Here is a 22602-nt window from a genome sequence, read left to right on the forward strand (position 1 = left end):
GGTCTGAACACCACCACAGGGTAAAATCAGGAACCAGGGAGCTGGGCAGAGGGCAGTTAGACTCAAGGTACAGAATGCTGAGCCCGCCGTCTGATGCTCTCCTGAGCACCCAGAGCACCAGGTGTCTAAGAGCAACTGGTGATTGAAGTCCTACAGACTTGCGGGAAGGGGCTCCTGATGGCTTTCCAGGCTGGGTTCTCACTGGCTCAAGGGCTAGACAGGTGGGGGTGCAGGAGCAGGTATGGACTAACCTTTTCACAAATGGGTATACTGAGCAAGGAGCACAGACATACCTTCCCCAGAAAACATGTAGATGATTCCTTCGGAACAAGTCCTGTTCTCAGTCTGGAGGTGGGAGTGAAGATAGACAGCAACACTCTCCTCCGAGATCAAAGATGAGGAGTCTGGAATAAGAAACAAGCAAATTTAACCTAGTGCTGTTTCCACATTGACTGACATGAAGCACAGGCCCTGTTCCCCAGGTTATCAATGACCCAGAAGAGACCTTGGTGAAATCCAAGGAGGGTACCTGGCCAAGTAAGCTGATGCTTGGGCCTAAATCCAGAAGGTGATTCCAAAACCACATCCATGAATCAAGTCAAATAAAACCCCAAGCAGCCTTCACCTCTTGAATGTGGGGTTTGAGAGTTGAAGTGAAGGGGCCAGGGGTTGAGTAGACACAGATGCAGAACAAGAAGCAAAAGACAATTCATGAGTTGATGACAGTGAGTTAAGAGCTTTGCTGTCAACAAGACTGGGATAACCAGAGTACAACAAATGACCCTATAAAAGGCCCCAAGGGGCATGAGAGTGTGAGCTAGCCTACACTAGTTAAGGTCCAGTTAGAGGCCCCGACTCAGGTAGATGTTTGCTGCCATTCTTATCAGTTGCTGGGACTGTGAGTCGGTGGTAAGATCTTGGTGTAATGGAAGAAGATGATGGATAACTCTATTGGCTGCAGTGTTGCCTGCAATGTTACCAGCTCTCTCCTTTGCTACAGATATTGAAGATAAATCTCTTGGGATGTCAATGTTCTCACCTGTGTGGGAAAGGCAGTGCAGTGCTTCCCAGAGAAGTTTCCATCCTACCACCTTCATATGCAAAGTGGACAGAATAATCACAGTATGGCCAGACATTGGAATCCCATAGACCTGCCTTCCAAAGAGAAGCTGGTCTAACTAAACAGCGAGGCTGAGAGCTTCTGAATGGAGAAGAATCAAAGAGTGACCATCCACGCCAGAAGTCCACTCGCCTCCCATCTGAGACCACACTCCACTTGAATAGACTAGGGACTGTCCCATAGATTCTGCTTCTTGCTCTTGTCCCAAGTAGCTTCTTTATTTTATGTCCAAATAGATTTGAATCCCAGGTTATTCCCCAAATGTTCTTTTAGCCCAAAAAACTAGAATAAGCATCATATCCACAGTCAAAAGCTTTTTACCACCTCTGTCTGGCCATTGGCCACCAACTAAGCTAAGAGACATCACGGAACAATAGTTAAGAGCATTTCAGCTGAGGTGCCTGAATTCAAATCCCGCTCTGCCATTAGTGAGCTGTGTGACTGTGGACAAACCATCTGTCTAGCTTCCTTCTATCTGCTCTGTGCCTCAGTTCTATCACCTGAAAGATGTGGATAATAGTGGAAATAGTAAAGTCCTGGCAAAAGGCTAACTCTGGTCTGGGATTGTTTAGACATTGCTCCTATTCTTTGTTCATAACTGTCCCCTCCCTGTCCTTGTCATATGTCCCCATAGGCAGCCCTTCTTACTGCCCTTTTGACTTGAGGCTGAGCTATGTGACACGTCTACTGGTGTACCACCAGATCTGACTTACCCCACACCTGAGCAGAACATTTTGACGGACTTGCTGGTTTACCTCCTTCTCCCTTGAGCTTCTGCCCTCTACCAGGAGAACAGCATGCTGCAGATGGGGACTGCCCGTTCAACCAGGGTCCCAGAATAAGAGAAGGCCCATGGAATTGAGCCAAGATCAGAAGAGCTGAAAGAAGCCAACATCGCAACTGCTGACCAGCAGCCTTTGCGCAATGTGAGCAGGAAGTAAGCGCTTGCTCTAGTAAGCCACTGAGATTTGGCAGGAGGCAGTGGAGATTGTTGCCACAGCAAAAGCTGGCTAACACAGACAGTCCCCGGGGCGAGGGAATAGACCAGGCAATCTCCATTTTGATGGAACAGGCAAAGGAGAGGATAATCCAAGCTATCTGCTTTCCAAAATAGTGATCCATGTGGTTGTAAAGATGGGCTTTATACCAACCAGTCTGCTGCATTTTTGCACATAATTGGTGATTTAAAAATGTTCTCTTAATTAAAACGAAAATAATGAAGCCACAGAGGACTCAAGGGTGAGAGGAAGGAAGGGGAAAGTGCCCTAGGTCCTCTGAGCTTGCGTTCCATGGTGAGAAAATGGAGGATGGCTCAGCGGACGAGAGAACATGCCCAAGCTGAAACTGTTTGCCTGGAGGGGAGCGAGGCCGCGGAAAGGGCATCCTGCAGGGAGGCTGGAGGAGAAGCCAGGAGAGCCCACCTGGGCCTGTGGACCATGTGACAGGTGCAGGGTGAAGTTCTTGGTCACCCAGCAAGAATGGATACCAAGCATAGATCCCCTAAATTATGGCCACACCTGGACACTTAGCTGGTGGCTGGCACAAGTCAGCTTCGGGGAGCCCCCGTGCATAAATGGGTGCCAGAGGTGATGCTTTCTATGCTGTATTGTGCCCAAAGGTGCTTGGTAGAGTCTTCTGAGGGTGGGGTGGATGGTGCTCGTGAAGGTCACGGCTGCCCAAACCGACGCCCAAGCCTGCCCTTGAGCTCTTGGTGACCCCTCAGGTTTCTGCCCCTAGCATTTCCGGGGGCAGCTGGCTCAGGCCTTTGGAGAGGACAGGGGGGTTGCGGGATCCCTGTGAGGTGGGGAGGAAGGAAATTTAGGGCCACTCCATCAGGTCTCTCTTGTTGGTGCCAGGCCAGCTAAGAGCCAGGAAAAGGCTGCAACACTGGCGGAGGTGTTTCCATGGTAACAGCAGGCAGCTCTGCTCTTTAGGTGCCAAGCCAGTTAGAGGAGGAGGGGAATGGGGGTGGCGTGGGGAGGGAACAGAGCAGGGCGGTGGCCAGGGAGTCGGAAGGGAGAGAGAGGGAGGAGGGGCCAGAGGAGCAGGGCAGGAGAACGGACGAGGGAGACAAGAACTGCTTCCAGGGCCCGCGGAACGCCCCGGAAACGAGGGTGCCCACTGCCCGGGACACCACGAGCCGCGGCCCCGCGCACCCTGCCCACCCGGCAGGACGTGTGTCGGAGGACAGAACGCAGCCCGGAAGCCCTGGGCTCGGGCTCAGCTTTACCCTCTGGGAGCTGTGACGCGAGACAGCAAGAAGTTTCCAGAACAAGTTTTAGCGTCTGGCCACACGCGCTTGGGCCAAATCACCTGACTTCTCTCAGCTTCAGTCTTCACACCTGAAGAAAAACAAGGGAAAGGAGATAATAGCTGCCCCATTCAGTTGTGAAAATTAAGTAAGATAACGCATGTAAAGGCCTTAGTATGGTGCTTGGCACATGGGAAGCACTTTTCATTACCTTATACGTGTGACTTGGTTGTCATTTCACATCTTTGTACCTCCATTTCCTCATCTGTAAAATAAAGATAATCCCCACCTCAGAGCGCTTTTTAAGTAAGTACTCAATAAATGCTGGCTATTAAAATTATCTTCTTAATAACACGAGTAAACATTATGTAATTCCTGTTCCTTTTTTCAAAGCACTCTCTCCACTGTCACTTCATTTAACACTTGAAACGACTGTTGCAGTAGACGGAGCAGTATTACTGTCCTTACTGTACCTGTGGTTTCGCTGTGAGCACTCTGCTGAGTGCTTTACATCCATCACCTCATCGGGTTCTAAAAACAGCCCTTCAACATAAGTATCATCTTCATTTTACAGTTGAGAAAACAAGGCACCAAGGGGTAAAGGAATTTGCCTGCCACTTGCAAGTAGGTGTTAGAACGTGGACTTAAAGACAGAATGGCAGGTGGAGGTAAAACAGCTACTTGGAAACAAATTCATTTGACTCAGCTTTCATGACCCAGACCAACACGTCCAGTCTGTGCCTGAATCTACAGAACAGAGTGGTGGTAAGAAGTCTGAGGTCTTCAGGGAATCTCACCCATGTGAGGTAACTGGTAGCATGTGCCCCACAGGCCCTGACCACTGGGCAGATTCCTTTGGGACCTCTGCCAGCTTGATCCAGAGCCTGGAATGGAGTGATACTAAAAAAATCAAAAACTGAAATTGCCAGGCAAGGCCTTTTTCTACTGATCCTCAGAGGACCTCACCCAAAGCCACAAGAAGAGGGAGCAAAATAATTTAGCAAAATAATTCTGTCTTGTTTTGCATTTTTTTAAGTTGGCAGATTGAAGATATGCCACCTCCCCTCTAATAAAATTTAAAATACTTTTGTGGGGTTTTTTTTTAAAGAAATTGTGTGTATGGGTCTGTGTGCGATTGAGAAAGAGCAGGGAAAAGAAGGGGAGGGAAAGAAACTGGGTAAGAGAGGGAAGAACAGAAATACAGAGATGAATAAACTACAGAAAGGGACATAAAGACAGATGCCAAAAGACATGTGAGGAAAGAAGAACAATGCCAAAGAAAGAGAAGCAGAAAAGGAATGACAGGCAGATAAACAGACTGTGACCAAAAATCATCCAAAAGAGATGGGCAGGGAAGCAGAGACACACTGAGGTAAAAAGGCAGAGATGCCAAAGGAAAGAGAGCAAACCAGGACAGAAACCTGCCTTTCCTTCCTGTCAAGGGGAAACACGCATGCTCCATGAGTGAAGACATACTTACGGCTATGAAAATACATTCGAGTTTGCAAAGCTAGGAAAGAGCATCCCCCACCCCTTCTCTCTCATCTACTCCTCTTTGGGAGGGAAGACTGAATCAGCTCTCTACATTCTAAAAAGGCTATGCTCAGCCAGAATTTGTGATAAAGGTGTTCTCAATCAGAACGAAAATTTGGCAGCACAAATGTTCTAGAAATCCTCATCTCATTGTGAAAAATAAAGAAACTTTAATTTCATATTCTAAGAATTAGAATCATCCCATCTCATCTCTCAGTGAGATAGGTTTTTTGTCACAAATTATTCTCATTGCTACTAACCTGTAAAAATATTGGTGTAGTGTTACCATGATAGTCCTGCTTCAGTTGAGGTGGATTGTTTGTTCAATAGGTATTTATTACATACCAACTATGTTCAGGACCTGGGCTGAGCTGGCTGGATGCTCTGGGTAAACAGTAGGTCTTGTCTTAGCTACAAGCTATGGAACTGTAACCCAGACAAGTGTTGAATCAATGCCCCACTGCTTCCAGATAATTCACACCAAGGTGACCTGCTTGTGTTCCCCATCTGTCCCCAAGTTCAGCCTGAGAGATGAGCTGCCCCAGGGTAGACTGGAGCTTGGTGTCAGGCCACTTTACCTGCACACCTCTCCTGATGCCTTTGGCCCTGGTAGAAGCAGGCTACTCTGAAGGCCTGGCATATATTGTGCCCACTTCTGTGGGACCAATAAAGCTGTAGGAGACCAGGAGAAGGGCTGAATTTCTGCAAGTAGCTTTAATATGCATTGGCACTACACAAAGAGCTTTCACTTTGTAGTGGCCACTAAAGTTGCCCCACCCACCCTGGAGGTCACCTGCAGGTAGTACCCTTATACACAGCTTCTGGCTTCCTATACCTTTCACCCTGAGGATGTTCTCTAGGAGATGGGAAAGTAAGTGCCTGGAAGATGAAGCTTCAGGAATGACCCTCAAACAATGAGGCTTAGGAGTTGGTGAATAAATAACCCAGCTTCATCACCCCTTAGTCGGAAGATTCCAAAGTATGTGCTACATAGTTTCTCAGTGTCCCAGCAGCCTGAGCCCTAGATACCCACAGGGGTCCTTCTCTCATACACTCACCCTTTACTGGTTTTACTCCCTCCATTGTCTCATTCTCCCACTCCTTCACTGTCCTCACTGGTACCAACAGCCAAATAAACTTCTTTTCTAAATCCTTTTTTGGGGGAGGTCTAAGTGAAGACACCCTTACATTAGCACATTTAGGCCTCACAACAACCCTGCAGAGACAATGTCATTACTCAGAGCATTAGAATTCATCTCTCACACACCTACTCTGTGCTAGCCATACATGGTCCCTGCCCTCATGGAGCTCGTATTATAGACTGAAAGAAAGTGCTAAACAAATAAGCACAAATAGAAATATAAAGCTACTGTGGCAAGTGCTACAAGTGAGAGGTATCTGGGTTCTAAGAATGTAAAATAGGCACATTTGACCTAGTCAAGGAAGTCTCTCCTGTGGAGTGACCTTTCAGCTGACATCAGAAGGAAGAGTAGACTCTAAGTAGGTAAGAAGAAAAATATTTAGATCAATAAGAACAACTTGTAAATGATGACACTGAGGCAAGCAGAGGTTAAGATCACACGCATGAAGTGGTTGGAAGAGGGTTTGATTTCAGACCTGTCTGATTCCATTGTCCAAGCCCTTTATGTTATGCTTAACAGCTGGGATGGAGATGGATATATGGGAGTAAGAGGCAACTTGTTACTCTCATTATTCATTCATGTTATGAAAGGATTAACTACAAGCTTCCTCTAAATAGAAAACCCCCAAAGGGCATTTAACAATTAACTCAATCACAAAAGAGGGAATTACAAATTTATGTAAATGTATCTGTTGGGTATAAAAAAGTAGCTGAAAGTGTACAAAGTGGATGCTCTAAAATTACTGAGAAGTTGGGCACATTCCCGAGCCTATTTCATAGCATCTAGCTCCACGGTAGCAGCAGCCTCTTCCTGGGGAGGGGTGTGGGGTTTTACTGAGTGACTGACAGATGGGAAGGAAGTGATCTCTGAGTGTCCAGAGTCACAGGTCCCCCTTCATCCCACAGCAGAAACCCAAAGAGCAGACTTCTAAGCGAAAATAACACTCTGGAATGGAGGGAGTGGGGAGTCATTTTTATTTCCAGTTAGTATGTAAATGTACATAAAAAAAACCTCTAATTCCCATTGCAACAAAAAGGAAAAAACAAACAAAAACTAAACTATGAAACTGTCAAAGAGCAGTAGATATAAGGAAGCCTTGATAAACTGAATTCCAGAGAATAATGAGCCCTTTCTTCATAGGTGAGCAGAAAGTAATGGTGACTTCCCTACCTGAAGGCAAAGACATTGCCTTAATGTAAATGGATAGAGAATCATGTCTGCCAGAGACAGAGAAAATGAACAGAAATCAACCAAGTGTAATAAGGTAGAAAATACTGTGAATCTGGGAAAATCCCCACACATAAAGACAAATCACTTGTCCCATTTTGGAATTTTGCTAAGTGGCAAAGAAAATGCAGCTGGAAAGTAAAGAAGTTCATGTAACCTTGTGGTTTTGGGGCTTTGGAGCTTTGCTGGATTTAATTCAGAAGCGATCCAAGTCTGTTTGAAGTTACAACCTAACTCAATAGTCCAGTGAAATTCTGCAATATAAGAGAGATCAGCCCCTTGGAGGACAGGATTCAGATGAAAGGCCCAAAGATGTATCCTTGGCACCATTTGAAACAAAAAGTAAACTTAATCTAATTAAATTGTGTCCTAGCCCTAGCTCAATTCAATTCTCAGTAAAATCTGAATTTTATCTGACAGAAAGACATTTTCTCTCTGCAATACATACATACATAAGAAAAATTATACTTCAGTATCTACTCTTTTATATGCAATATCTGGCACACAATAAAAAAATTACAGACATGAAAAAGCAGGAAAATGTAATACATAATCAAGGGAAAAACAGTCAGTAGAAGTAGACACACAGAAGACCAATATATTGGAATTGGCCATTTAAATTTTACTGTTATACTGGATTTAAAAATAACTATTATAAACACATTAGAGAATTTACAGGAAAAAAATAAATAGAATACACAGAGAAGTATAATATCAGGAAAGAAATGGAAATTCTAAAAAAGATTGAAAAGAACAAGTACAAATTGTGGATCTGAAAATTTATTTATTTGAAATAAAAAGTTAATCTTATGAGCTTAATAATAGATTGGCCACAACAGAAGAAGGAAAAAGTAAAGCAGAAAATCAAATCAGTAGAAATTACGTAAAATGAAATGTGAAGAGAAAAGGACTCATTACCTGTAGGCTACTATAAAAAATGATCTAACATTCATGTAAGTAGAATCCCAGAAGGAGAAGAGAGAACAGATCATTTTTAAATATGCAAATATATGATGGCTAAATTATTTTTCAAATTATATTTTTTAAAAATCAACCCAGAAATCCAAGCTTAGCAAACCCTTGAAAGAACAAATAAAAAGAAAATCAGACACCTAAGTACATCATAGTGAAATCCACAAAGAAAAATAAAATCGTTAAAGCAGCCAGAGAAAAGACAGACAGATGTACACACACACAGGACTTTCACTTCAAACAGTCTGATGTATTTATAATTACCCATACATGCCAGCTTCCCCACCAAGCCTTTGAACATGCTGCCTTCTATGTTTAACATGCCCTATCAAAACCTTGTAAGTCTGACACACCTCTAAACTTCCTGCAAAACTCAGCCAAAGGGTCGCACTGTAATGGACATGTGTCATTATTTGGGCTGACTAGATCTTTGGACACCTTTCCTGTGTGTGGAGAGTTACTCATCTTCCAAATCACCCAAGAGAAGCCATATTTTTCCCAGCCATCTTTGCAGCTAGGACACAGGGATGTAGGACTGGTGGACCCAGGCTCCACCCCTCAGACACATCTTCACTTGGCTTTGAACAAGAAGTTAGTGACTTGTGATCCAGGTACAGTGCAGAGTGCAGTGACCGCAGCAACAGCCAGCTGCCAGAGACCTCAGCAGCAGGGAGTCTCATGGCAGTGCCCACTGCCCAGCATCAGTGGAGCTGGTCCTGGGCTGCCATGGCCATGCCCAGTCAGGCAGCCATTATGTCTCTACTGAACTCATTCTGCAGTATGTTTTTGGATGGTGCTCCTAAATACATAGTCTCTAGGCTCTCCAAGAAGTTCTCCGAACTTTCAAATATCCTCTCTTTGATCTCTTTTCTGATTGACTAGTCAGAACTGGTTTATGTTATTTGCAACTGAGAGCTCTGACTGATACACCTGCCCTGCCCCGAAATCTCCAGAACTTCTCCTCCTGCTCTCTCCCACCTACCATGTACTCTGTACACACCTGGAGAGTCATTCCCAGTTCTTGGCTCCCTCAGCACCCTGTGCTGCCTTCTCTCCCAGAGACATTGTAGTCTCCCATAGTTGCTTAGTTATGTGTCCCACCCCCCTCCAGATTATGACCTACTTTAGGGAAAGGTCATAGCCTCGTTTCTATCTCCTTACTAGGTGCCTCGCAGAGTGCCTGGGCTGGGATAGATGAGAGGCTCAAAAGGAGTTGGTTGATCACATGTGCAGCAAAGGCGGTGTCACCATGTACACAACACAGAAAATGTAGAACCACTTTTTCTTAAGATTCACATAAAGACAAGTCCAACAGGACCAATCTCCTCTCTTTCTAAGAGGAGGTCTTAAAGCTGGCACAACAAAGGGATGCCTAGACAGTTGTAGATGTAACTCTCAAGGCACGTGGCAAGGTCACTGATGTTGTGGTTAGGAGTGTGCTGGATGAGGACTGTACATCCATAAGCAGCTGGGTGAATGTCCTACTGAACTCAGTGTATGGCTCTGTCTTGCTCAACACTTCTGGCTAGGCCCAGATGGCATTATGAATCCATTTATGCAAGACAGAAATTAGAACCACCTTAAAGATAACAGTGCACTGGTATATTGGTAGATGTTTAACAACTGGCTTTTCAAGAAGAAAAATGCCCATGTTTGTGGTACTTGCCAATTTCCATAGTGTAAATATTCCCAGTATGGCTCATTTCAAGGTGCTAGTGTAATGGCTATGAATGTAGAGTTGGCAAAAGACACACAATGGCTCACAATTATATGATATTTCCATCTAAAAGATATAATAGACATACATATAAGAGCATAGATACTAGTAAAACATGCTAAATATGTTAAATCGAATTAGAAAATCATTAGAAATAAATAGAAATTATTGAGTTCTTAGTATTTATTACCTTTGTTTATAAATATAACTGTAAATCATATAATTTAATTTTTTAATGGCTCTGTGTCATACCCAACTAACAGAATTCCTGAAAATTTAACAATAGGCTCTTGTGAGCTGGTTGAGCTGGCTCAGCATCCCATGGACTTATCTGGCCTTGATTCATTGGGAAAGGTTTTTCTCAGCCTGTACTAAAGAAAGGAAACCAGAGGCTCTAAGTAAATGTGGGACTTGTCCAAGATCATCCTGTTAATTTCTGACAACACTAGAACAAATAAAAATAATGGCTAAAATTTGGGGATGCCTACCACCTGTTGGGCACTGTAATAAGCATTTTATATAATTCATTGAGTTTTCACCACAACTCTTATCAACCCTATGAAATAGGCTCTATAATTAACCCTCCTTTGTAGATTAAAATAACAATAACTCTAGAGAAGTTAAGTGATTTGTAAGGCACCCAACCAAGCATGCTGGAGCCAGGGTCCAAGCCTGGCAGTCTCATTCCGAAGGCCATGCTCTTGGCCGTTATCTCCGGTGCTTTGCACCATGCTGTTGCCTCCTTCATTTTTTGAACTGAGACAAAAATACCTGCTTACAATGTTTGACTGCACTCTGCATACTAGAAACCATGCCTTTTGCCCCAAACCCATTAATACCAGACATTTTTAGTTTACCAACAGGGAGGAGAATTTGTCCCCCAGTCATCATAATCCCTTAGTAACCAAAGGCCTCCACTTTCAAAGAGATCAGAACTGGGATCCAGAACGGAATCCAGAGCTGTAAGTTCCTTGCTTCGTGGACATGGACTCTATAACACATGATACTTATTCTCTATCAGCTATCCTGAATTTATTTATTCACTCATTAAATATTTATGAGGAGCCCATTGTGTGCCAGGCACAGTGTAATGTTCCCAAGGTTGTGCAATCTATTAGTCACCACGAAAGCAGTTTTCAGGGCCCATGAGCTTTCCAAGGGTTCATGGAAATATTAGAGACCTGAAAATAATTAATACCATCTCCATACTACAAAGACTGCAAAATTAAATCAACAAGCATCTACTTGAAAGCTTCCAAAATATAACTTTATGTCAACCTGTCAACTGCCTTTCAACACAATGCTTATGTGGTTATATAAAAATTACATTTAATGGGGCAGTGGCATTATAATATATTTGATTTTAAATAAGGCAGGCCTCAAAAACTAATAACACCTTAAGCCTATGAAGGTCATAAAACAACCTAGAGGTGCTAAGGCAACAAAGATGCATAAAACCTAATCTCTGGCTTCAAGGGAGCCTAATCTTATGTTTTGTTTATTTACTTGTCTATTTTTATGTTCTAATCATGAGTTCCCAGAAGGCAAGGATTTTTGTCCTGTGTTTTCTTGTTCAGCTTCATATTCCCCAGACCTAGAGCAGGGCCATGTTTAGAATAGTATCCAACATGTTGGCTAGACAAACACAAACTGTGCTGGGATCTGTACTCTAAATTTTGTCCCATCCACAAAGACACAGAAGTCATTTTTCTTGCATCTCCTTGCAAGTGTGTGTGCAGAAATACACACACATACACAACAAACGCATACACACCCACACACATCCTCCGTTCCTCCACCCACTAAACTCCACAATGGATGGAAGAAAACAAGGAAATCAACATTACTGAGTAGCTACAAAGCACCAGTACCCTGCCGGGTACTTTCCAAACATCAAATATGCAACATGTAAGTATCCCCTATGCCCGCTACCTTGCCGTGGGCACTGCCGCAACTAAAATTTGCAGTTACTTTTTTCTTGAGCTGTCTGTGCTTTTCTTAACTTGTGTTTGTGTTATCCTCTTGCAAGCCAAGTGCAAGATGCATGACTGTAAAGGGGAGTGACAATTTTAGGTGGATTATAAAACAAGCGGAAAGTAGTCATCAGAAGAGGGGGTAAATCTCTTGAAAAGTTTCTCTATCCAACACCTATCATCAGTTCATTTGGATTCCTGGACCAATCTTGTCACTCCAAGCAGCTTTAATGGTTTACATTTATGTGAGCTCAAGGCTGCCACTTTCAAACAGGATGCCCACCACCAGGCCCCCTACTTCATTCTCACAGAACCAAAACATTTCCATGGTCCAGAGAAATCACACTGTGGGGAGCTGCATTACTCTCGTGTCAGCACTCCATGGACTGAAAGTGATTATTTCACAGGGATGGACTTAAAGCTGCTCATAGCTCAGGAAAAGATAAAGAGGAGTGTGAAGGTCTCAGGAAAATGGTTTAAGACCTAGAGTCCATCTGCACCACTTGAGATTTGACCTGCACAACACTACAAGATTAGTTTGAGTAATATGGTTTTAAGAAACAGTCTCTTAGCATTATATAAATATGAATTTATGTGTACTATTGAGGGCTTTTCCTTCCTTAACTTGAAGGTTAATTTCTTAAATTTAGCATTCATTGGCATTAATTATGTTGCCATGCACTGTATTGAGAGATTTCTGTTCATTACCTTGGCTGAGCCCATCAACAGACCTATGCAGTATGTATGAATATTTGCATTTACAAGTTGGGAAACTAAGGCTCAGAAAAGTTAGGTGACTTTCCCAAAGTCATACATCTTGTAAATATCTTGAGCTGGATGAAAACCAGTTGTCTTTCTCCAAAGAATTGCCTTTAACCTTTTACAAATAGCATTGAGCCCCTTTGCAGCGCCAGAGGGAATGACAGACGTGTCAACTCCTAAGTTCTAGGTAATGTGTTAAAGTGCAATAGAAGGGATATAAACAGGGTTCTGTGGGAGAAGGAGAGGGGTGCAGGAGGGACTGGAGGGAAGGGACAGGAAGGCTTCAGAGAGGAGGTGGCAGCTGCGCTGGGCTTCATGCTGTGGTGTGAGTTTGTCAGGTGAAGAAAAGAGGGAATGATGGCCCTGGAGGTAGAGGGAGGATCACGTGCAGTCGCACTGCATGTGGGGGAAGGATCTGGAATGTTTGGAGACTGGATGAGGGGCCACAGGAGCACCTGGCACCCAGGGTAGGTGAGAGGATCTCGTACGACGGGAGGCTGAAGTGGTAAACCGGAGTTAGAGTTTGGAAATCACGGCGATTCAGCAAAAGCAGACGTGGTGGAGGAGGGGACTGTGGTTGGCAAAAGGAGGCAAGAGGCTGTGAGGAGGCTGAAGAGGGAGAACCAGGATGCTGGTGCCGGGAGGAGGCGTGGTGAGTCTGAGCCAAGGCAGCTGCCCTGGAGATGGGACGGAGGGTGTAGCTCTGGGAAGTGGCTCTTAAATGTCAGTGTATATTTTTTTTTAATTGCCGGGGCTAAGCTAATCAGTCCCTCACTCATTCTCTTAGGGATGGGCAGATGACTCAATCAAGCCAGTTCAGAGACTCCTGAGAAAAGAAGCAAGTAAGCTTCCTTGTTGGCCTTGAACCTCACAGGCTAAGGTGCTGCAGCTGCTTCTCCCAGGTAGCGACTGAGAATAAAGCCAAGAGAAGGCAGGTGGGAGACATGGAAAAAAGTCAAAATCCTCTTGTCATTGTTTGGGTCCTGAATTCAGCCCTGAATCTAAAGCCAGTATACCTTAAACTTTTCATTACCTGTGCCTCTAACTTGTTTGTCTGCTGTTTTACCCCCATTCTATGTTGGGTTCTCTATCACTGACTCACTGACAAAAGAAAAACTCTGCTGATCACTTTAAGAAGATCTGATATATGAAAATCTTACCTTACAAATCAGATAAATGGAGAGTTGATTACTTCTATTAAAAAGGGATTCACTCACAGCTTCCTTTGAAGGGAGAGCCTCCCAAAGGTATGAAGTGTAGAATTTGATTTATTAAATTTGATTTACACACGACCTTTTCAGGAGGACAATCTTAAATGCAGAGTGAGAGCTGCTCTGCCAGAATAATTGCTCTTAAAGCCAGTCCAGTGTGACTTTCAGGGGCTAGCCAGGGTTACTCCCCCAAACACCAGCTTCCCTGCCCTACCTTTTGGGGTCTAAATTTTATTTCACAGCTCCATGGTCCCCATAACTGTAAAATTCCATCTACCTGCCACAGGACCTGACCTATAGTTGTTATACAAGTCCCATCTGATGTACAAGTTGCCCCAACTCTAAACTGATGCTATTTGTATTGTTCTTCTTAGACTCCTAATAGAAAACAAGCTCAAAATGTGATTTCTTAATGCATTAATTAATATATTCATTATTCTTAATCAGTAGCACAGATGGAAAGGCTTCCAATTAAGGCATGTGTTTCTCTGGGTTGACAGTGAATGCATCAGTGGAGTTTCTAATTCCATAGGTAGATGATCCTCTGCTGTCACTGTGAAAATAAATTCTGCACAGCCCCAGTTCAGTGTTCAGGGCAAAGCAAAGGAAGCTTTCAGCATCTAAATGGGCCCCAGTTGAAGCAAGGGACTTGCCTCACCCTTCCCTGTATACCCACTGCCTAGCACATGATAAAGGCTCATTGCATGGATCTTGGTCAGATGCTTCAGTACTTAGACCATGATCTGTAGAAATCTGAAAAGATGAACCTCATCAATGATGGGAGAACATAATTTTTGTTTTAGAAACTCCTTTGTTCTGAAGTTCACTGTATTAGGAGAAACAGAGTCCATCCTTCACCTGGGGCAGCAGCATCCTTGGGCCTCAAACATAAAACTCTTCCTAGGTCTAGAAGTGCAGTTTCTCAGCTCCAGTCTTCAAACTGTTCCACCTCTACCTCAGGGACTTTGTACATGCCTTTATTTCCCACCTAGCAAGCCTCTTTCATTTCTTTACCCAATCCATTATAGGGAGCAATAAAGCCAGATTTTTCTTTCCAGCCCAGGGCAGTTTCCTGGTTTTCTTCCTGGTTCTCGAGGTCTCCGTCTGCTCTCTAGCTTCTCCTCCTGCGCCTACTTGTAAACCAGCCAGGGCTTGCTCCCCCACCCTTCCCTGCTCTCTTGTTCTGCCTTTGGAAGGAGCAGAGGGCTACGCTGATCACATGCCTCCGTTCACAGCACATACCATCAGCATCTGCCTGTTTAAGGTTCTGCTCTTGTTAGATGTTATTTCATTATTTTTCCCCTTCATCCCCACTCCCCCCAGCTGCATTTCCCATAAGCATTTACTATATTGTTTTGGTAAATGCCCTTGGATGTGAATGTCTCCATGAAAAACCTGTAATACCATTTTGTGAATGAATTTGTTTTAAATGTACCTAAGCGCAGTGTGCTACAGATACCATGCTGTTTCCTTTCTTCTTTCATCTCTCTTCTTTTACAGTTCTGGCCATGTTACTGTATATGTACCCATTTTTGTTGTTCCAACTTCTACACTATATTACATAAATGCATCTGCCACATTTTTCTTATCAAATTTTTTTAGTGACAGGTATCTCAGTTGTTAAAACTCCTTGCCATCACCCATAGGGCTGCTATGTACATCTCTGTCCTTGTTCTAAGATGAACCTATATCTGAAGCATTTTGTGTATAGATCCAAAAATGAGATGGGTAGGTCACAAGATGTGCACCTTGGATTTCACTAAATGAGCCCTAGAATGGCTGGGCCAGAATTAAGATCCTTTCTTTTTTTCTCTAGGTGCTTCCAACCATATATTAATGCTACATGTTTTCCTTTGAAATTCTCAAATTTCACATTTTGTTTAACTTTTGTGGTAAACTTTCTGAGATAAATAGGCCACTGGTATCCCCAGTGTGCATTTAGGGAAGATCAAGTTGCCTTGCTGGGCTTGGCAATGCCTATGCTGGAAATCAATAAGCTAGAAATTGGGTTCAGTCTATGTCCCAACATAACCACAAGCAGGAAGCTGCAATCAACTAGTTGCAAAGCCACAAGATACAAAGGTCCATCCCTAGACCAGTGGTTCTCAACCCTGGCTGCAAATTAGAATTACCTGGGGAGTGTTTAAGAAATACTGATGCTCATGCCTTTCCCAAGACCAATTAAATCACATCCTCTGGGGTGATGCTTTGCACAGGCATTTTAAGAGCTCCTGTGGTGATTTAAATATGCAGCCAGGGCTGAGAATCTTGCCCTGGACTAAGGGGCTGGACTTAGCAGGAGGAGCATCTAACATTTATCATGAGTACATTGGTGTGATTAGACACCTGATGGCATAAAGGAAGTCCTGGAGATAAAGTACAGAGAGAAATGATGAGAAAGATGACTGTAGCTGCTATTAGCCACCATTCACTAAAAGGATAACCCGACTGGAACCGGCACCACTAGTTCAAGGCCTGGAGGGAACTGAATTACAGAGGATATTTTAATTTGTGCCTAATAATTAGAAACTCAAAACTTCCAAATGATTGAATAATTACAGAAATATGTGAAACCCTAAGGCCATTAACAAGACTGCATGGATCATTACCCAGGCCTGGTGAGTGCCCAGCTGACAACGCTGGGACTCTGCTGCCCTGTCCAAGGTGCTGACTCCTGATTCCTTGCTGCTGGCTCTCCTCTGTAGCTGCGGAACCGATTCCCAGGGCTACCCAGCGCTGAACCAGCTGGTCCCCTGCAGAGTCAATCTCTTTCTGCAGTCTAGGTAAATCTCTTACCACACTGATGTTCTCAGACCACCGAGAAAGGTTCATCTGTAAATTGGTAGCATTGGTGCTGACTCTGAAAATGATTCCCCCTTCCAAGCTTGGTTCTGTTTTCCTTCCTGTTATGTTTAAAAATAATCATAAATTCTAATGGTAAAATGGCCTCTTTTACAGGGAGGAAAGGATATTAGAGGGGAAATTATTATTATTAGCTGAGCATCTACTATCAGCCAGGCAAGGTGCTGAACAGCTTACACTTTTTATTTTGCTTAAACTTTACAAAAAGCTCTGATAATCCCTTTTTTATATATATATAGTAGCAGAAGCTTGAAGAGGTTAAGCAACTTATCCAAGACAAATTATATTTTAAAAAGGAGGCAGAAAAAGTATACAAACCACGTTCTCTCTGGTTCCAAAACCCAAACTTAGCATACACCAAGGAAAATCTAACTTGTTTCAAATTATCACCCAGACAGGAGATGCCCGCTGTTACTTCTCTTGTGTCCGTTGAGTGCATTCTAATTTTCACTATTAGTAGATTCATCTCGGTACCTAATCTAAATTCTTCCCTGAATAATTTCAACTTCCTGGGAAAATGGGGATGATCTGATGAGTGTTACATCTATGAACTGGCTCATTAAATTGAGAAAGGGAAATCTCTTCTATGTAGACTGATCATAACCTCAAATTCCACTGTTTTAGGCTATAAAAACCTATCCTCTGAAGGAAGGCATCCACAGGAAAAATGTCTGGGTATAAACCAAGATGAAGATCTAGGTCCCACAGGCAAAGGAGGCATGGTTATTCTCAGTGGTCCCTCTTGGGCCCCATGCTGCTGCCTGCATCTCATTAATGAAGGAAGTGCAGGTGAAGACCCTTCTGTGATTCTTTAAAGCAGTGGTTCTTCAGGTGTTCCTAGGCCAGCAGCATCAGTATCATCTGGGAATTTGCTTTAACTTTGCAGATTCCAAGGCCCCACCTCAGTCCTACTGAACTGAAAACTCTGGGAGTAGATCCCATTCATGCTAAAGTGTACATTTGTTTTGACTGTGGGAATTCAGGAAAACAGTCCCCTGGTCTGATCAGAGCCATCTAAAGACAAATAGAAAACCTGCCACCACTGCATTATGTATCCACTTAAAACCTGTACATGGTTACCTACTGCCCACTATACTTAACCTGAATACCTTAGCCTGGCTTTCCAGGCAACGTGTGCCTGACTGCTTACCATCCATTCAATTTTAACCCCTTTTCCTTCCCCTCAGACATTATGTGCTCCGGATTGAAATGTTGAAGATTTAAGTGGGGAGGGGATTGACAGAGAAAATTGAAACAAAATATTATTTTTCTAAAGATTTTTTGTTTGTCAAGCAATAACACATTTCCCCCAATTTTTTGCTTCTTTATAAGTTCTTATATCCCTAAATATACAAAACATGATCATTTTCTGAGCAGACCAAGTCATACATAATGCATTTTTATTGGCACCTTGAATAAAGATATGGCAGACATGAATATCAAATGTGCAGATGAAAAAGCTGAGAGAAGAACTCACAATGGGTGAACAGGGAGCAAGAGAGCACCTGGCTGCTCTTGCAAAGCCAAAAAAGATTCTGTTAGAGGAATTGCACCCCACAGTCCTGGGAAGACTTGCAGATGCAGTCACTAAACAACTGTTAGTTTTCTATGAGGTGTCAAGGAAAATGGGTGAGATGCTGATGGATGCAGGTGGAGAAAGGTTGTTAACTTAGAAAAGAAAAAAACAGTGGATTCTTCAAACTATAAACTAGTGAGAATGAATACTTTGAGATACTAAAAAAAAAAAAGCCTAGGGATCGCTGTGGATTTACCAAACACAGAGCTTTATTTAAAGAACCAGGGATGTTTGACTTGAAAGGGACTTTATATATGTATGTAGGTCTTCATGTATCTGTAGATGTATTATATGAAGAAAAATTTTATGCTCTGTGGCTACCCAGGGCAGAAAGTAGTGAAGATACAGTGACCTTGAAGACCATCAAGTCTTTTCTTTCACTCATAGGTAGACATCAGAGCTGAGAGGGGTGATGTGGCTTCAAAGCTGAGATTAGTGCTTCTGATTCCCAGTCCCTTTTCATCATATTGAGCAACTCATAAAGTAAAGGTCATGAAAGATGAAACTCATTTCCTAGTTCGCCAGGATCCCTAAACTGGCGGAAAGCTCTATACCCTGTGAAGTTCTATATAGATGTAAGTTGTTATTTTTATCATTCATAATATCAGGTTCAGTTCTTGACCCCTTCTCACTCAACATCTTTATGAAATGTCTGAGGAAGGGCATTGATTTTCTGATAATAAGCAGTTGGGAGCAGACAGTGAATATATTTGGGTGACTTGAAAATTGAGGCAAATCTAACATGATGAAATCTAACCAAACCAATATTAAGTCAGGCACATAATGCACAAAGCCAAGGTACTAGTATCAGAACCTATGACAGAATGGGTTAATTTGTCTTAGAAATTAATCTGAGTGAATAGCTGCTAGAGCATTAGTCCCCCATTGTATTATTATGAAAATAAAATCCACAGAAGAAGTAAGGCAATAATCCCTCTGCTCTGGCCCACACCCACCATATCTCACTCTGCCATTAGTTCTGTTCTAGTTGTTACCTTTCTTCTATTGAGTATTTCTGCTCTAATGAGGAGCAGTAGAAGAAACTAGAGACAGTTCACTTGAAGTTTATAAAGAGCTTTCACTGTTACCTGGGGGTGTACAGTTAAGGCTGCCGTAACGAAATACCACAGACTGGATGGCTTACACAACAGAAACTTATTTTCTCATGGTTCTGGCGGCTGGAAGTACAAGATCAAGATGCTAGCAGGTTTGGCCTCTCCTGAGGCCCCTCCCCTGGGCCTTCAGAGGGCCACATCCTTGCAGTGTTCTCTCATGGCTTTTTCTCTGTGCTTGCCCTCCTGGCATCTCTTTCTCCTCTTATAAGGACACCAACCCTATCTGATTAGGGCCCCACCCTCATGATCTTACTTACCCTTAACAACCTCCTTAAAAGCCCTGTCTCCAAATACAGTCATATTGGCTTCAACATATGAATTTTGGGAGGGGATGTAATTCAGTCCTTTCAGGACTGACTATCAGATGGGAGACTGTTTTAGATTCATTCTGTGATATTTCAGAGGGCAAAACAAGGACCATTAAATAGCGAAGTCAGGGCAATATGTGCTCAATATGAGGAATATATTTCTAATAATCAGTCTTCTGAAATTTAAAGGGCTTTCCTTATATGAGAATGAGTTCTCTATCACTTAGTATTTTAGAAGCGACCTTTCACTTTGATGGTAGAGGGCATTCCTGCCAGGGTAAAAAGAGTAATGAAATGGGATCTTGGGTTCCCTGAATCTATCAAATTTTATGATGCCTTAAGAAATAAATAATAAGTTGTTTTATATTTTTTAGAGGCTGTTAAAAGAAATCAAGTATTGTACATGGCTCAGTTTCATCCTACATTCCTAAATCCTATATCCAAAGCTTTTAGAAATTGACTCAGTGTTTCCAGGTATTTCAGAAGTCTTCTCATTCTCCTTCTCACTCACAGAAATGCTCTGCTTTCCCCATTATCACACCTTTGTCAGCACTCTTCCCTTGCATCTATCTTTCCTATTCCTATCATGGCCCAGCTACAGTCCATGGAAACTGCAAACTAAGCTAACTTTTCCTTTCTTTGATTGTACACTGCACTTCTAACACATCAGTGTTGTCAATGCTAACAAAGGCGAAGGCAGTCATGGAGGCAGTCAAGAACTGGGATATGAGGACAAGGAACCAGGATCTCTAAACCTTACTGACTCTGCCAGTTGTTCACTGAGATGAGGCCCGAAATCATGCACAGGGCCCCCTACTGTGCTATAGGTCGGTTGGGAAGCAAATGTCAGAGATCACCAAAACTGTGGTCTTTATTAATGGCTCTGGACCTCATCATGTTATTCTGACGACTTAAGCCAGACAACAAGTTGCTGTGAGAAATGCTTTTGCCCAGGTAGGGCACACTTGGGCAACCTGTCCTAAAACAAATGAATGGTCTAATTTCTTTAATACATTCAGTAGGCATTTATTGTGCCACAAGCAATTCTAAGTACTGAAGTTACAGCAGTGAGTGAAACAGATAATGTCCTTACTCTCAAACTTACAATCTAGCGGGAAGAAGAAGAGAGACAGAAAAAAAAAACAAGCAAGATCAATATCAGACAGTAAAAAGACTGTGTAGAAAGGCAAAATAGAGTGATGGCATAGAAACCAGATGTCTAATTTATATTTGATGTGTCTCTCTAAGTTATTAGACTAGTCTTAGACTTGGTCTTTAGACAAAGATAAGAAAGATGGAACCTGTCATGATAAGATTGGGGAAGAAATCATTGCAGGCAGAGGGAAGAGCTAGTAAAAATGGCCCAAAGAGTGAACCAGTTTGGCAAGTTTGAGGAACAAAAATCAGACTAGTATGGTGACAACAAAGTAGAAAAGGAGAGAAGAAAGTTGAGGTGCACTCAGAAAGGTAAGCATGGTTCAAATCATATGAAACTTTGAAAACTAGGATAAAATATCAAAGTTGTCCTCATGTTATGGGAAGACAATGAAGAATTTTAAAAAGAGTAACAGACATGATCATATGTGTGCTTTAAAAATCTAATTCTGGCTACCAAGAAGACCAGTTATGAAACCATTGAAGTATCCAGGCAAGAAATGAAACAAGCTTGAACTATGAGAGATATTAGAGATGTAGAGAAATAGATAAAGGTGGAATCTGCAGAATTGTCATATTTGTTGGATTTGGGAGATGAAAGAAAGGAGTTAAGGGTAACACTTCAATTTGGAGCATGAACAACTGGGGGATATGCTGCCATTTTCTGAGATGGGAAGAAAGAGGGAGGGTTTGAGGAGCAAAATAAAAGTTTTATTTGGACCATTTTTAGTTTGAAATGCTTTTATTAGACATCCATTTGGATATTCAGGCAGCTGGATATAGGAGTTTGGATTGCAATGGAAAGGACAGGACTACAAGTAAACATTTGTGGGTCATCAGCATATAGATAAAATTTAAACCTATGGAACTGGATGAGGTAACCTAGAGAGAGTATGTAAATAAATAAATGAAAAAGCTTAACGCTGGGATGTTGTAATATTTAAAGGAAATATAATAAAGAACAAGTCAAGGAGATGAAAGGTGGCAGAAGAAAGTGATCTGAAGAAGAGAAGATCAACTGTGTTAAATTTGCTTAGAGGACAAGTTAGAAAGAATGAGTGGTGACCATTAAATTTTACTGATGACCCTAACAACAGCCAAAAGTTGAGTGGTGGAGGCAAAATGCTGGTGGATGAAGGTTGAAAGGAAGGGAAAATGAGGATTTAGAAGTAGTGATCGAAATCAACTCCTTCAAGAAGCTTGCTGTAAAAGGAAGCAGACAGAGTAGTAATTGGGAGAGACTGGGTCAAAAGATGGCTTTGTAAATAGGACATATGAGATAGTAAGGGAGAAACTGATCATTCAGGGAGGGGACAGACTCCAAAAAATTATCTCACATCCTATATTTTGACCCTAATTCTGACTGTGGTCCTCACAGTCTTACCACTCAGATGACCTAAAGGAAAGAAAGATTTCTTCCCAAATCCTGGAGCAAAAGAAACTTTCCTAAGAAAAGCACATCTTTCTAGCAGGAAACAGCTCCAGGCTCATCTTAGTGCACCAGCTCCATACGAGATAAATACTCAAGATGTAAGCCAAAAGAGACCACATATTCAGATGGTATGCCATTTGGAAGCAACAGGTTTTAATCTTTATCTACTCTCATGAAATCTTCCTGTATGCCCGCCTCCCAAAGGCTCCCAAGCATCGTACCCCAATAAATATCTGCGCCTTCTAT

At 42.6% G+C, this 22602-nt stretch overlaps 1 long non-coding RNA gene across 1 annotated transcript; it reads right to left on the minus strand.

Annotated features, from left to right (window-relative positions):
- Positions 1–266: 266 nt before the first annotated feature.
- Positions 267–3639, minus strand: LOC108398486 (uncharacterized). Its single transcript, XR_001853436.3, has 3 exons — positions 3583–3639; positions 3351–3462; positions 267–404 (listed from the first exon to the last, which is right to left on the minus strand). It is a non-coding gene; the product is annotated as an uncharacterized lncRNA (long non-coding RNA).
- Between the last annotated feature and the right edge of the window lie 18963 nt (positions 3640–22602).

The sequence above is a fragment of the Manis javanica genome, chromosome 4 (genome assembly GCF_040802235.1).
Source record: "Manis javanica isolate MJ-LG chromosome 4, MJ_LKY, whole genome shotgun sequence".
Taxonomy (NCBI): Eukaryota; Metazoa; Chordata; class Mammalia; order Pholidota; family Manidae; genus Manis; species Manis javanica.